This window comes from Polyodon spathula, chromosome 15, assembly GCF_017654505.1.
Source record: "Polyodon spathula isolate WHYD16114869_AA chromosome 15, ASM1765450v1, whole genome shotgun sequence".
NCBI lineage: Eukaryota > Metazoa > Chordata > Actinopteri > Acipenseriformes > Polyodontidae > Polyodon > Polyodon spathula.
This window is the reverse complement of record NC_054548.1, coordinates 10,873,001-10,889,699: the sequence shown is the minus strand read 5'-3', so window position 1 is coordinate 10,889,699 and position 16,699 is coordinate 10,873,001. Positions and strand designations below refer to the sequence as shown.

The window sequence follows — 16,699 nt, the reverse complement described above, 5'->3', positions numbered from 1 at the left end:
TTGTTTTTTTTAACCCAGGGTGCTTCTTGGCCTCTGATAAAGCTAGCCCTTGCAGCCAGAGATGGGGAAATGGTCAGTCACCCTCCCCCACATAACAGCGTAGTAGGTCTACTGTTATTTAGACAACATTTAAAGACGTAACGTAGACCTTCTTTTAAGAAATAGTTGTTGAACAGATCACCAACATGTTTCTCGTTTAATTCAGTCATGTTTGATGTATATTAAATGTTGTATTTCAAGCTGTCTAGAATAATGTATAATTCTCCCCTGTAGTTTGTAATATTTGTAAAATTAATTTGTCCTATGAATGCCATGTCGTGTATTAACATATTCTGCATTTAAGTTAATGTAGGTTTGACGAAAACGGGGCAGTATCAGATATCAGTGTGATTAGAACACACCATAGCATTGATGTGGTAAACTTTTTCTAACATCTCTGTATATAATTGGCTGTGTAAACAAGGAAATGTGATAGTGCCATATTATACTCTTGACACCGCTCCCGTTAGATCCCAATTTTACTTTTGACTGGCTATTCTTAGAATTTTTTTAGACAAGGTAATTTGCTAATTTGTACCTACTACCTGAGAAATAACTCATCTGATCAGCCTACACCTTCACGCCACAAATTAGTTCAGTTTTACTTTGCTGTTTATACATTGTAGTAATTTGTTGTTGTTTTTTTGTGTGTATTTTATTGTTTTTCACTTCGTAATTTATAACGTTATTTGTAAATGTTTTGTAAGTTATTTAAAGTGTGAAAAATGCAAGTTAGTAATGCCAATATACAAAATCCACTTCTTCATATAAACTCTTTTATTAAACAGTTTTTCCATACACCCAGAAAATGTGACCTTCATTGTATATAAACCATCTTAAGCGTTCTGTCCTAACTTATTAAAATCGTATGATGTTAAAAAGCTAAATGCACAGGATTATATAAAATCACAATATCAGTAAACGATGGTAAATATAGTCTTACCGCGTATGCTTTCTGTTTACTTCACTTTCTTCTACCACACTTTACCGTTGTATGTATAAGTTATCTCCCAATTTGCACTGTGTTGTATTCATTTCTGGTTTATCCTGAAATCTCTTCAAAAATGGATAAGGGCGTCTGCTAAGAAATAAACCATAATACAAAATATTTTAAAATAATGTTTACAATCTTCACATTAATAAGTCTTCGTTTGCACAGAATCAAAAGAGAGTATTTGGAAATCTCTTCGGAAACACACGTATTCACTTTCTATTTGTCAAAATTATTGTAAACAATCCAGAATACTCTGCACTGTAAATGTTTATCACGTTACCATTTACTCCCATCGCTGCATAATTATGTGTGCTATTTAAAATGTTTACAATATCAAAAACATTCACCTCAAGAAAAAATATAATAACGAACGATGATAAACTTTTTATTAAAGCCAACATAAAAATGATCCAAAGGGACTATAACTTGCGGCTTTTACAAGTCAGACATTTATCAATTTTTGACTCGTGGAATGATACACTGGATAATTTGGATGTACAGTTGTACTACCAAATATCGAAAACAAATTCCACCAGCCGCTAGGCTGTATCTAAAATGCTGCCGCGCCTAATAAAATAATAATAATAAAAAAATAAAGTCAAAGTAGGGTATTGTTGTCATTATTTGGGTTTCCCGGCGCATTTACACTTCAGATAAATGCAAAAAGACTGTGCTTCCCCGATTACGTATGATGAGCCCAGTTCAGCAACGGGCAATCTGAGCAGAGCTCTCCAGGACCATAGGCAGACTTGCCAAACGCCTACTTCCCCTACCCAAGCAACATCAAAGTGGTATTACGTGCAATAGAAATTACGCATGCGTACATGTGGATGATATTTTCATTGATCATTTTGAAATTTACTGTAATCTTTGAGCAACTAAACAAAAATAAAATATTCATTGTTTTAGCGATAATATATAACACCGTAAAAAAAAATAAATCAACAGATCATTATTTTCTTTTACTTTCATTTTTATTTTTGCATTTTCTGAGTTGACCCTTAGTACCCTCAGGGGAAGGCGTACCCCCAGCTGAAACCCTCTGCGCTAGATCAAACATTACCTGTACTTGGTTTGCTAGCATGTAGGAAAAATGTATATATAGCCATATGGCATTTCTTTTATCAGATCGTTTGCATCAGATGGAAATTACATCATATCCATATTTGAAATACGTTATAATCTAATACCATTATAACAAAACACAGTATTGGCACTTTGTAAAATACAAGGTGATTTACACTGCAATGAAGGTCAGAGCCGCCGGGTTGCCCTATGACCTCTCGGGTGTATATAAACTTGTATCACAGACAGAACCCTCTATATTTTTTTTACAGTATATATTATGTTCATATATTAATATATGCTTTTATGTTCTTATAAGTTGTCGAATAGTTGAGGTACCACTTTTTCTTTTGTTAAAACACTCGTTTTATTTTCTTTCTTTCTTTCTTTCTTTATTTTTGTTTATCAAAATGTAGAAATACAGGCTCTTGTGGGTCACATTTTATTGGTCAACAGAAGGTAAATGTTCATTCGCCCAGAGTGGGAGAAATCTGCACAGCAACAAGCGCCATCATTGCGTTGCATTGTGCGTTACAAGCAGCTGGTGAGTAATACAAAATGTTGCTTTTTAGGTGCACACAGCAGTCGTAATCGCTTCTAAATACACTGCGACTTATTCTGCAGGTTTATGCCATATGATTAAGTACCGTACGACACTTGGGGAGATGATTTTAAACATGCTACAAGAAGCCCCTTATCTGGAGAAACACGTCATTATGTGGTGCGTCAGCGTTCCATCAAACCCGAAAAATTGAGAAGCAAATGTGTATTGACACGAGGAGGCCTAAATAAAGTAAATATTTAAACAAAGCGGGTGAATTCACGTATACGTGAATATTGCATGGAAAACATATTAGGCCTACCCTGTGATGTCGAGTTGACGGAGACTCAGGACTGCTTGTCTGTTTTCTGTTCTCCGTTTGCCCTGCAATACAGGTTTAGGTCACAGATAGTGCTAGAAATTCTGTATTTTATTTAGTTCTGGATTTATTTATTTCAGCCCGAAATGGTAGCTGGTTTAGGAAATGACCATATTGTAATATCAGTGGTGTGCACAAGCGATACTTATTTTGAAATCGATTTTCACAGATTCATCACGCAATGGAAAAGAGCACGCCAAGAGGCAGGAAGTGGGAACAGCAATGGTACAGTGGATGTGCAAGTTAAAAGTATTTTGTGACGCACTTATTTAGACAGGTTGTATAAACCCATGAAATTAAAATGTAAAATATGTTGCTATATGCCATTTCATTACTCTTTTAAAACACGTATTCCTTTTTTATATACCGTTTTAAAAGCAAGTTTTTTTTTTTTTTTTTTTTTTTTTTTTTTTTTTACAGAATATGGAACTTCTAGAAGAAGACCTTACTTGTCCTGTTTGCTGCTGTTTATTTGAGGACCCACGAGTACTACCTTGTTCCCACAGTTTTTGCAAGAAATGTCTGGAAGGTATTGTTGAAGGAAACAGCAACAGGAGCTGTAGCCCACCGTTTAAATGCCCCACATGTCGTAAAGAAACAACGACTACAGGAATAAACAGCTTACAGATCAATTATTCATTGAGGGGCATTGTGGAAAAGTACAACAAGAGCAAACTTAGACCAAAAATGTCAATTTGTAGAACACACAGCGGACAGCCACTGAATATCTTTTGTTCCTCGGATCTTAAACTAATTTGTGGGTTTTGCGCTACAATGGGGGATCACAAGGGATGGAAAACGCATATCAGCAAGAGAAGGCGGCTTTCGAGGAACTTTTTCTGGGATTTGAAAACTGGCGCAACGCGGATGTGATGTCTTGCTTGGATACATTGGAGAACAGAAAGAGAAAGGCACTGCAGCTGGTATCTAATGATGGGGAAATGGTAACATAATATTTCGATAAATTAACCCACACGCTGGAGCAAAAGAAGAACGAAATACTGGCCGATTTTGAAACCCTGAAGCTAGTGGTACGTAGGATCCCCAAATAAACAAACTGAGAATGGTCCTTGAAGAACAGAAAAGGGCGTTGAGCATCGCAGAGGCTTTCAAGGATATGTCTGATCCGCTCATGTTTCTGCAGCAGATGCAAGAATTTCGGGAGAAATTGAGAATCATTGGAGAGATGCCCGTGACTCCTCGCCCACGTGTAGATGACAATCCTATAATGCAAAACTTTGATACAAAAAAGTGGGACTCTGTAAAACTAAAGGATGTCGATAAGATTGTTACCCCCCCCACCACGAAAACTACACATCTCCCTTTACAAAGTACTCAAGACTTCTCGTGGGGGTTACAGTTTCCCTGTGCCTCATAACATTGGCATTGTATATTCAGGATTCACCGAGTCTCTCATTTCTGTTAAACCAAATGTCAACGGTTTGCAGTTCATATTTACGTGCTTCAGTGGAACCTTCACACTATGCTGTGGCATGCTGGGGCGAGGTTGTAAACGTTTGTTTGTTTCTCTGCGACATCTGTCAGAAACATACGCTACTTCTGTTGAATTATACTGCAGAATTTGTTTGTAGTTACAAGTTATTATAGATACCAACGTTCTTTTCTATACACACACACTGTACGATTACAGTTTATACATTAATATTAAAATAACAATTAAAAATTCCTTTTAATAAAATACCAAATTCGATTTGTTATCATAGCTATATTGTGTGGTTAACGTGATATGGAAATGTATTAAGCTGGTTTCCTTCTGCAACAGTATTTGATAAATGTTTTTTGTACATGATGTGATGTTAACACATGTATATTCAAATCAAATTAAAATAATCGATTTCAGGAACCTGTATAATTATAGGGTTAAAAACGTGTTTTAATTAATTTCTTTCAGGTTTGCCGCATGTCTAAGCACTAGGTGTGTATTTACCTTGATTTAATGATAGTCGAGCCCCTTGTACATTTATCACCCAAGCTGAATTATAACGAACCACATCTTGTCTTATTGCAAGTGTTCTTGCTTCCTTCATTTCCATTCAGCACATGTGCTAGAAACAAATGCCAAAATTATTCTCACATGTGTAATGTATTCATCGGCGATTGGTTTAACTGGAATATTTTATTTATTGTTATTAAATACATATATGAAATAATGACCAGTCTGTAGTTTTTTTTTTTTTTTTTTTTTTTTTTTTTGCTGTGTTGATAGTTCTGTTTATTTACATTGCTAAAATATAACGTTCTTTCTATTACCGCAAACCCCTAGCAGTGTTTATTTATCTTTTAATGGTGAAACGTGTGGATATTTAAACATTTACCAAGCTACCGTTTGCAAGTGTTTTTCACTCAATCTAGCAACACAAAGACACATATTCTTCACTAAACTAAAGGCTGTACAATATACGTATTTTAGATATAGTGTATTCACAATGTTGCTTAAATATAGATGGTCCAACATGCTATAATTTACAAAGACAAGCCCAATTTGTGGTTTTATTTATTGGTCATTTGCGAAAAAAAATGCTTCGTCGGTTAGTTTCAGAGGAATCCTTGTAATCTAGAATTCAACATGTTGTGTAACTAAACAAAGCGCACATGTATTTTTCAAATAGCAAAATATGTAATTGGTAAGCTGCAGTTTAGTAATTACTGGAATTTAAAAAAAAAATTCCAATAAAAAATAAACATATGAAATGCATAAAGAGATACACTTACATTACATAAAAACAAAGTAGTAAGCCCTAAAGGTAAGGTTGAATGTCCATGCATGGATGCGTATTAAGTTGCCCTGTACAATCAAAACCGTAAAATACACAGAAATAAAATGATTACCATCATTATTTGGTCTATTAAATACCAAAACTATATATATATATATATAAACAATTCATACATTGTTACTTTAACAAATACGTTATTTACACTAACTCTATGTGAGACCCTATTATACTTATATGCGTATTATTACTGAATAATTTTGGACCGCTCTGGTAGATTTATCGGCAGTACCTAATAATCCAAGTAACAGGTTATATGTCAGGCGAGTTATTAACGGTTTTTAAAATATATGTTATGTCATGCATTTAATTACAGACCAAATAGGTTAATGTAAATTCACCCTAAATCAATCTGAGGGAATCAACATTAACATTTTTGGAAAACCTTTCAAGTTGCTATCAGAGGCTTCATTGCAACGTAACTACTGCTTGTTTGAATTTCGTTGCCAGGAAATACGAAGCAAACCTGAGTCTCACATTACTGATTGTACACAGTGATTTCGTATGCCATTTATGAACACTAACACTACAGCAGGATTTTGGGGTCTGGTGTCTTTCTGAAGCTTACTTCAATAAAAATGACTACCGGTAGTAAAGAAGTTGTCACATTAAATGTTGGGGGGCAGACATTTATAACCTTAGTATCAACAGTGAGAAGAGTTGCCGATTCTAAACTAGCATGCATGTTAGATGGAAGTGACCCAGAATTCAGAGTAGTGAATGGTGAATTTTTCGTGGATAGAGATGGGGGTTTATTTAAGTATATCCTGGACTACCTAAGGACTCGCCAGGTCTCCCTGCCTCCCGATTTCTTTGATTACGAAGGTTTGACACGTGAAGCTGAGTTCTATGAAATACGTTTACTGGTGGATTACCTAAGCAAAGACAGTATTCGACAAAGGCTGTAGATCCTGGAGGTTCGGTTTTCTCTTCGAGTCACTCCTTCTTCAGAATCTTCTGTTCATACAGCAGTACCATCGAGATGCTAGCTGCGAGGATATGCGTGTTTGCAGAACAGGCATCGAGGAACTGGAATTATGCATACCAACCTCAAAATCCAATGGCTCCCGTGCCACTGCAGAGACCTTCACATCACGACCTTGTGCTCCACTGTGGCACAAACTACTCGGCTGGAGAAGAGTTTGCTGCCCGGTAATTATGTAATAGGCTACAGTAACCAATAACAAACAAACAAACAAAAAAAAACCTAACAATCATTTGTTAAATATGATGCAAACACGTGCAATAGTATAACAGCGACTGCAATACACTAACCCTCATATGTATTTCTTCATTTTTTTAAAATTTAACAGTGCACTGGATCCTGGTCTGTACACACAGAGGTAAGATAACCTTCCTCTCAGTTTATTTTCTATATTCGAAGCTTATTGTAATTTAAATGTAGCATACTAACACTAGGCATTGTGCTTCAGGTATGTGACGATTCAACCAGACGACAGGATACTCATTAATGGCACCAATGTACTGGGCTTACTGGTAGATATACTACTAAAGGAAGGATTCCATCTCATAGGCACACGAACGGTTTCTTCAGAAGAAAATGTGGAGTGTTACACATTTGAAAGAATCAAAAGGCCACAGAGCCTGGCCATTAACGATGGGCTCAGAACAGGACACTCTAATCATCAAACAAAACACAGCAAAACTCAAAGAAAATGAAGACAACACAATCAGTTGCATGTAAAACAAGGAAAAGGCGACAGCAGTTAAACACTTGATTAAATATTTGATGAAAGTTTAAAAAACATTTTATTTGTAGTAATTCTACCCTTAAGGTGGCGACACATCGGTACCCTAAAAACATATAGCTAAAATGCAGTTTCTGGAATTTGTATATAAATAAGGGTCCATTATGTTGTCTGTGTAATGTTTGTTTTATTTATGGTCAACATCTGAACATTCACCCTCGTGATTTACAATTATAAATGTACAGGAAAACACCAAAAACAATTATGCCAGCCTTCAAGAGACCACTGAGGAAAAAAAGGCTTGTTTAATCTAGAAATAAACACAACTATTGCAGATAAGTGGCCTTTTAACCTTTAACTTGCACTCCATCAGTTAGCCCTAATTGCTCTGTTTAACTGTTCTTTTTGTATCTATCCATACATTGCATGTTTATAACGCTGACCCTTTAAAAAAAATAATATTTTGTATGCCTGAAACACTTAATGATGTATGAATAAAAATAACTGCAAAAATAAATGTCATCTTGTCAAAAGTAATATTTGAACCACATGGTCTGCTTGTCAACTTTATTAGAGCTTTTGTGTTCCTAAAGAGAAAATATTTAGTTAGTAAACAGTCATACATGCACCACACACTAGGGGGAGGCCATCACAGAACCATCATTTGAAATCAGACAAAACGCTCAAAAGGAAAGGTTAGTTCAACTTTCTTTAATGACTTCATGCATTTATTATTATTTTTTTTTTAAATAATGTAAATAAAATGTCTGTATATTTTGTAACCAAACTAATCAGATCACCATTCTGTTCTTTAACTGAACAATCACATACTAGAGTTCAAATAACCTGGTGCTCCTCCTACTAAATTTCTTTAATCATGGTACTGGGCCTTGTTGTTCAGTATATTTGGCCCAAAAATAAGAGATTTTAAAACATTGGATAATAGTACAATTCCTGAACCCTGTACCTTAACGTTTGAATAAACTGCATTTAAATGCCACAGAACATACAAAGTTGCATTGTGACTACACAGGTGAGACATTGAGCCAGAAGTGATGTTATATATATATATATATATATAGTACTGTGCAAAAGTTTTAGGCAGGTGTGAAAAAATGCTGTAAAGTAGAATGCTTTCAAAAATAAACATGTTAATAGATTATATTTATCAATTAACAAAATGCAAAGTGAGTGAACAGAAGAAAAATCTAAATCAAATACATATTTGGTGTGACCACTATTTGCCTTCAAAACAGCATGTTCTTCTAGGTACACTCTGAGATTTTGTAGGCATATAGTCAGGTGTATGATTAAACAATTATACCAAACACGTGCTAATGATCATCAATTCAATATGTAGGTTGAAACACAATCATTAACTGAAACAGAAACAGCTGTGTAGGAGGAATAAAACTGGGTGAGGAACAGCCAAACTCAGCTAACAAGGTGAGGTTGCTGAAGACAGTTTACTGTCAAAAGTCATACACCATGGCAAGACTGAGCACAGCAACAAGACACAAGGTAGTTATATTGCATCAGCAAGGTCTCTCCCAGGCAGACGGGTTTCCAGATGTGCTGTCCAAGCTCTTTTGAAGAAGCACAAAGAAACGGGCAACGTTGAGGACCGTAGACGCAGTGGTTGGCCAAGGAAACTTACTGCAGCAGATGAAAGACACATCACTGGCTGGATTTTGTTTTATGCAATTTGCAAATAGGTAAAGTTATATATATATATATATATATATATATATATATATATATATATATATATATATATATATATATATATATAGTGGCTCTCAAAAGTATTCACCCAATTGGACTATTCCACATTTTACTGTTTCAAAATGGAATTAGTTTTTCCACTGATCAACACAAAAAAAGTCCAAAATGTCAAAGTGAAAAATAAAATCTACAAATTGTTCTAAATTAATTACAACTATAAAACAGAAAATAACTGACTGCATAAGTAATCACCCCCTTTGCTATGACACACCTAAATAAGCTCTGGTGCAACCAATTGTCTTTAAAAGTCACATAATTAGTTTAATGGAGTCCATCAGTGTGCAATTAAGGTGTTTCACATGATTTCAGGTTAAATACACCTGTCTCTGGGAGGTCCCACAGTTGGTTGTACATTTCCTAACAAAAACTACATCATGAAGACGAAGGAACATTCAAAGCAAATCCGGAATGAGGTTCTTCAAAAGCATCAATCAGGGGTAGGATATAACAACATTTCCAAGGCATTGAATATCCCCCGGAGCACAGTAAAGGCCATTATTAAGAAATGGAGAAAATATGGCACAACTGTGAATCTGACTTGAACAGGCCCTTCTCAAAAACTGAGTATCTGGATGAGAAGGGCACTAGTCAGGCAGGCCACCAAGAGGCCTACAGCAACTCTAAAGGAGTTAGTCTTCCACGGCTGAGCTGGGAGACACTGCGTATGGCAACAATAGCTTGGGTGCTTCACAAAACTGGCCTTTATGGGAGTGACAAAAAGAAAGCCATTGTTGAAAAAAATTAATATCAGATCAAGGCTAGTTTGCCAGAAGGCATGTGGGAGACTCTGAGACCAAGTGGAAGAAGATTCTATGGCCTGATGAGACCAAAATAGAGCTTTTTGGTCTCAACGCTAAGCGCTATGTTTGGCGCAAGCCTAACACCGCACATTATCTTGAGAACACCATCCCTACCGTGAAGCATGGTAGTGGCAGGATCATGCTATGGGATGCTTCTCTGCGTCAGGGTCTGGAAAGCTTGTGAGGATACAGGGCAAAATGGATGCAGCGAAGTACAGAAAAATCCTTTCGGAAAACCTGCTGAAGTCTGCAAGAGACCTGAGACTTGGGAGAAGATTAATCTTCCAGCAGAACAATGACCCCAAACATACAGTCAAAAAGGTGAATGTCCTTGAGTGGCCCAGTCAGATCCCCGAACTAAATCTAATCGAAAATTTGTGGCATGACTTGAAATCTGCTGTCCATCAATGCTCCCCAAGGAACTTGACAGAGCTTGAACAATTTTGTAAAGAATATTGCCAAATCTAGGTGTGCAAAGTTGGTAGAGACCTATCCCAACTGTGTGTGTAATATATATATATATATATATTAGATATATATATATATATATATATATATATATATATATATATAAATCACACACACATACACAGTGCCTATAGAAAGTCTACACCCCCTTGAACTTTTTTCACATTTTGTTCTGTTAGTGCCTCATTTTCATACATTTAAATGAGGATTTTTTCCCCCACTTATCTACATACCACACTCAAGGGGGGAAAAAAAGTTTTCATTGAGAAAAAAAAAAAAAAAAAAGTTAAATACAAAACTGAAAGATCATAATTGGATAAGTGGGCTTTCTTGAGTAATGGCTTCCTTCTTGTCACCCTACCATCCAGGCCACATTTGTGGAGTGCTTGGGATATTGTTGTCACATGCACTTTGATCAGTCTTTGCCATAAAAGCCTGTAGTTCTTGTAAAATTGCCATTGGCCTCTTGGTAGCCTCTCTGATTAGTCTCCTTGCTCGGTCAGCCACTTTGGAAGGTAAGTCTGATCTTGGCAGGGTCTTAGTGGTGTCATACACCTTCCACTTCTTAATAAACGCCTTGACTGTTTTCCAAGAGATATTCAAGGCCTTTATTTTTTTTTATACCCAACCCTGATATGTCCCTTTCAACAACTTTGTCCCGGGGTTCTTTTGAAAGCGCCTTGGCTCTCAAGGTTGAGCCTTTGCTTCGAAATGCACTACCCAGCAGAGGAAGCCTACAGGAACTGCTGAATTTATCCTGATTTATCACAGGTAGAGGCCACTTAACTTGTTGTGTGATTTTGAAGGTGACTGGTTACATCTGAGCTAATTTAGGATTGGTATTACAAGGGGGGTAGACTCTTATCCAACCAAGCTTTTTCAGTTCTTATTTTTAATTAATTTTCTAGAAATTTTTATATTTTTTTTCACTTGGAAGTTGTGGGGTAGGATGTGTAGATAAATGAAAAAAAAAAAAAAAAAAACTATTTTAATTCCAGGTTATAGGCAACAAAAGGTGAAAATCTTGAAAGGGGGTATAGACTTTCTATAGGAAGTGTATATACACACACACATACAGTGGCTTGCGAAAGTATCGACCCCCCTTGCCATTTTTCCTATTTTGTTGCCTTACAACCTGGAATTAAAATGGATTTTTATTTGGATTTCATGTAATCGACATACACAAAATAGTCCAAATTGGTGAAGTGAAATGAAAAAAATAACTTGTTTAGAAAAATTCTAAAAAATAAATAACGGAAAAGTGGTGTGTGCATATGTATTCACCCCCTTTGCTATTAAGCCTCTAAATAAGATCTGGTGCAACCAGTTACCTTCAGAAGTCACATAATTAGTTCAATAAAGTCCACCTGTGTGCAATCTAAGTGTCACATGATCTCAGTATATATACACCTGTTCTGAAAGGCCCCAGAGTCTGCAACACCACTAAGCAAGGGGCATCACCAAGCTCTCCAAACAGGTCAGGAACAAAGTTGTGGAGAAGTACAGATCAGGGTTGGGTTATAAAAAAAATCAGAAACTTTGAACATCCCACGGAGCACCATTAAAGCCATTATTAAAAAATGGAAAGAATATGGCACCACAACAAACCTGGCAAGAGAGGGCCACCCACCAAAACTCACGGACCAGGCAAGGAGGGCATTAATCAGAGAGGCAACAGAGACCAAAGATAACCCTGAAGGAGCTGCAGAGTTCCACAGCGGAGATTGGAGTACCTGTCCATAGGACCACTTTAGGCCGTACACTCCACAGAGCTGGGCTTTACGGAAGAGTGGCCAGAAAAAGCCATTGCTTAAAGAAAAAAATAAGCAAACATGTTTGGTGTTCGTCAAAAGGCATGTGGGAGAAGGTACTCTGGTCAGATGAGACTAAAATTGAGCTTTTTGGCCATCAAGGAAAACGTTATGTCTGTCGCAAACCCAACACCTCTCATCACCCCACATCACCCCGAGAACACCATCCCCACAGTGAAGCATGGTGGTGGCAGCATCTTGCTGTGGGGGTGTTTTGCATCGGCAGGGACTGGGAAACTGGTCAGAATTGAAGGAACGATGGATGGTGCTAAATACAGGGAAATTCTTGAGGGAAACCTGTTTCAGTCTTCCAGAGATTTGAGACTGGGATGGAGGTTCACCTTCCAGCAGGACAATGACCCTAAGCATACTGCTAAAGCAACACTCGAGTGGTTTAAGGGGAAACATTTAAATGTCTTGGAATGGCTTAGTCAAAGCACAGACCTCAATCCAATTGAGAATCTGTGGTATGACTTAAAGATTGCTGTACACCAGCGGAACCCATCCAACTTGAAGGAGCTGGAGCAGTTTTGCCTTGAATGGGCAAAAATCCCAGTGGCTAGATGTGCCAAGCTTATAGATACATACCCCAAGACACTTGCAGCTGTAATTGCTGCAAAAAATGGCTCTACAAAGTATTGACTTGGGGGGGGGGGGGGGGGGGGGGGGGGGGGATGAAATACTTATGCACGCTCAAGTTTTCTGTTTTTTTGTCTTATTTCTTGTTTGTTTCACAATAAAAAATATTTTGCATCATCAAAGTGGTAGGCATGTTGTGTAAATCAAATGATACAAACCCCCAAAAAATCAATTTTAATTCCAGGTTGTAAGGCAACAAAATAGGAAAAATGTCAAGGGGGGTCAATACTTTTGCAAGCCACTGTACAATACTTCCCGTATACCCCTAATAAGTATCTAGAATACTGCTTGTGTCCTGGAACACCCCGTCTGTGATACTTGACTATACCTGGCTTACAAGTACCAGCCCTTAATTACTGCTGCTTGCCTCAGACACCCAGTTAGTCTGGGAGCCATGTGGGGCAAATCTGGGATGAATGGGTCCGAAAAGTACCACAAATTTCAAGCTTTGTTTCATAAAATATAGATGCTGAGAAGTAAAACTGATGGTCTGCTCAGGATCTGCTCTCGTAAAATGTATTATAAATCAAGCAGCAAAGTTTAGCCTATCCAGTGAAAAACCACACACATTAATTCTGCCCAATATTAAGATAAAACTCAAAAGTATACGCTCCTTAATGGTTAAAATTCACAAGAAATACTTAAATTGGTTTAACAGTCATTGCTGTACATAGAAAGACCATCAATTATGTATCTAATTGTGTAAATAAATAAATAAATAATCACACACTGCAGTTGGCCACCACCATGGGTGTTCACCATTGCACCACGTTGAGGCCCAGTATTTCTGACTTAAGAAAAAACAAAAAAACAAACCCCTGCCTTTTTCACTGAACATAAGGAAGTAACTTGTTTATGTAGTTTTAAAACATAAAGTAAAAGGAACTATCTTTAAAACTGTTTAACTACTCTACAGACCATCTACCATGAACTCTTGATCTTCCTCCAGGTCTGTTATTCTGGCACAGAATACACCCACAATGTGAATTTTGTTCCAGTGAAAGTGGCTTAGGTGACTGTCATTAGTACTGAGGTAAGGATACCATTGGCTACTCTTACCAAAGTCCAGGGGGTCTGGAAGTGTTGGATCATAAGAGGTTGTGAAGGCCTTACTTTACCCCACTGAATTAACTATACAACATGAGGGTGCCATACAGTAGTATGTGTATATGTATATATTTATACACACATGTATGTGTGTGTGTGTGTGTGTATATATATAATCTTGCTCATTTCAGGCTAAAATAGTACATAAAGCAGACATAGCATTTTGTTTTTGTAATCTCTGCCATTGCCTTTTCTTTGCAATAAATGAAGTGACCAAGACACATTTTTCATAAAAGTAATGGACTTACTGAAGTTTATTTATGCCTTTATAATCTCAAATAATAAACTGTCAAATTGAACTTGATATAGTGTAAAAGGACCATTGTACAATGAAAGTAAACTCACCACTTTGGTTCTTGTTTATTACATTCCTCATAAGAAAAAATATGATCACAACATAAAACCAAAAGTTGATCACTGTACATAACATTTCCCTTGTAAGTTGGGCCAGGATTGGAAAGCTGATACAGCACCTGTGACTTCAGGTAGAAATCACTATTTTACAGCTTGTGTGGTGCGCACTCTAACTTGGACTGCTGAATTCTTGCTGTCAAACACTTTTCAAAATAAAGGGGAGGGCAAAAAGAGCTCATTTTTTTCATTGCCATTTTACAAACTGTCATTCATCACTTGCAGCAAATAATATCAAGAGTATTTGTTTAAAATATATTTTAAACAAATAAAAAACAGAATATGTACACAAGAAAAAACATCAGTACCTATATACATATTTTGGTTTCATCTTAATTTTTGTGTAACTGCAATTTTGAATTACTATTAAAGATTTCTCATTTACTAACAAACAAAAAGTAAAGCTTTCCAAAACACACACAATAACATAATTCTTCAGTTGTTTGCACAGACTTCCGACAGTGGAATATTGTCAGTCTTACTTCAGCAGCACAATCAATACTGGAGACATCTGAAGTGGTTTAACTCCAATATTTACGTGCTGCTAAAGCACAGCCAACATAATCTCTTTTTTCACTTTTAAATATTGACAAAATGAAGTCTCTGTTCCAGACACAGGTTATTAAATTTTTCATCATCTTTGTCAGGCTGGAGTGATAACCCTTGTATTTTTTGCAGCAGCACAGTATGGCCTGCATCACCATATAACCCACAAACCATTATGTGCTGCTACATCACTTCAAGGTCTTCAGACCAATTCACACAATAAATTTCACTACACAACATACCACCACTATTAAATCATAACTTATTTTGGGTAGTAACTTAAACAATTAGATAAGCACATCTTTTTCCCCATTTTCAAGAAATGTTGTACACTTACAATTGATCTTTAAAAAAAAAAAAGACCATTAAAAGCTTCAAGCTACAATTGTGACACAAACAAAAAAGGGACGAGCTTCTCTTCAGTTAACTCTGAAATTAAAATTCAAAAGGTGTGTATCTTTTGATAAGTGTGGCATATTTACAAATATATAAATTAGATATGAATTATAAATACTGTACATTGATTATTTGCAGATAGGGTATTTTAAAATTTAACTTCTAAATAAGGTATCAATGTGGTAAAAGACCAAGAGACAGATTCAAACAAATACCTTTTAAACCTGACCTAGATCATTCGTCACCTGTAAAATACTACTGCATCTGTAGTATGGCAGTCTGCAAAACAGAAACCGTTCATCCTTAGGTAAACAAAAACAAAAAACAAAAAAAGAGTATGAAGTGTAAGATTAGATAGCTGAAAACTAAGAATGTGTTCAAATTTCATGCAAATAAAATATACTGTTACAATAGTTATTGTTCTTAAAAAGCTCTATTTCACAAATGTTTTGTATTTGAAAGTCAGACGGTCTCTAAAGATTGTTTTCCGGCAAGTGCTCAGTTTTCAATTGCAGGAAATAAAATTAGACAAATACATTCACATGCCACAAGTTCAACAATTATTTTTTTTATGCAAAGGTTAGTGTCCTGGATTTTTGCAGGTGTCTGGTTTTCATGTTTCCAGATTCTTATGCATAGTTTCCACTGCCCTTTCCCAGGTATAGCTAAGCTAGAAGATCTGGGAGGTGTAGCTGGAGGGTGTTTCCACAGACGATCCTCAGACATTACAGTTTTGTATCTCGTACCCAACACGGCCAAAATGTACTATACAGTAGTACATCATCGAAAGGCGTGTGCTACAGAGAAACAGTTTTGAACAATGCTGGCTGTAAGCAAAGGCTGCATTCAAAACAAACCCGACAAAGTTGTTGCTTCGTGGGAGGCAGAATAATATTACAGCTCTCCTCAACATTTGGGCAGAAAACCACATTTAAGAGCAGCTGCCAAACAGTAAGAAATTAAAAATAAATAAATAAATAAAAATCTGCAGCACCAGGGGGTAGATCACACTTCAATTCACTGTTGAGATAAAAATAAAAAAATGAATACAAAAATAAACAATGTGACCTAATGTTTCACGGTATATCGATACCTATGGTATATCACCAAAATCCTTTTCTAATGTAGCGTCGGGTCTCACAGTACCGCCAAGTGGGACTTTTTGTGTGCTGCATTGAACTTGTGGGGGGACCAGGACTATTATTTTTCTGTAA

At 36.5% G+C, this 16,699-nt stretch overlaps 1 protein-coding gene and 2 pseudogenes across 5 annotated transcripts in view; 2 read left to right on the top strand and 1 right to left on the bottom strand.

Moving 5' to 3' along the window:
* The window catches only part of LOC121327666 (SPRY domain-containing protein 7), a 54,396-nt gene that overhangs the window by 9,899 nt on the left and 27,798 nt on the right, over positions 1 to 16,699 (bottom strand). Inside the window, exons 1-2 of one of the 5 annotated variants that reach the window (XM_041271801.1) lie at positions 2,962 to 3,193; positions 983 to 1,120 (exon numbers count right to left, since the gene is read on the bottom strand). The gene's annotated coding sequence lies outside the window, so the exon portion shown is untranslated. Of the gene's footprint in view, positions 1 to 982; positions 1,121 to 1,380; positions 1,573 to 2,961; positions 3,194 to 16,699 lie in introns of those variants that run through there. The other 4 variants (XM_041271803.1, XM_041271804.1, XM_041271802.1 and 1 more) reach the window with 4 other exon arrangements.
* LOC121327664 lies at positions 2,612 to 5,189 on the top strand (annotated as a pseudogene).
* On the top strand, positions 5,281 to 8,645 carry LOC121327665 (annotated as a pseudogene).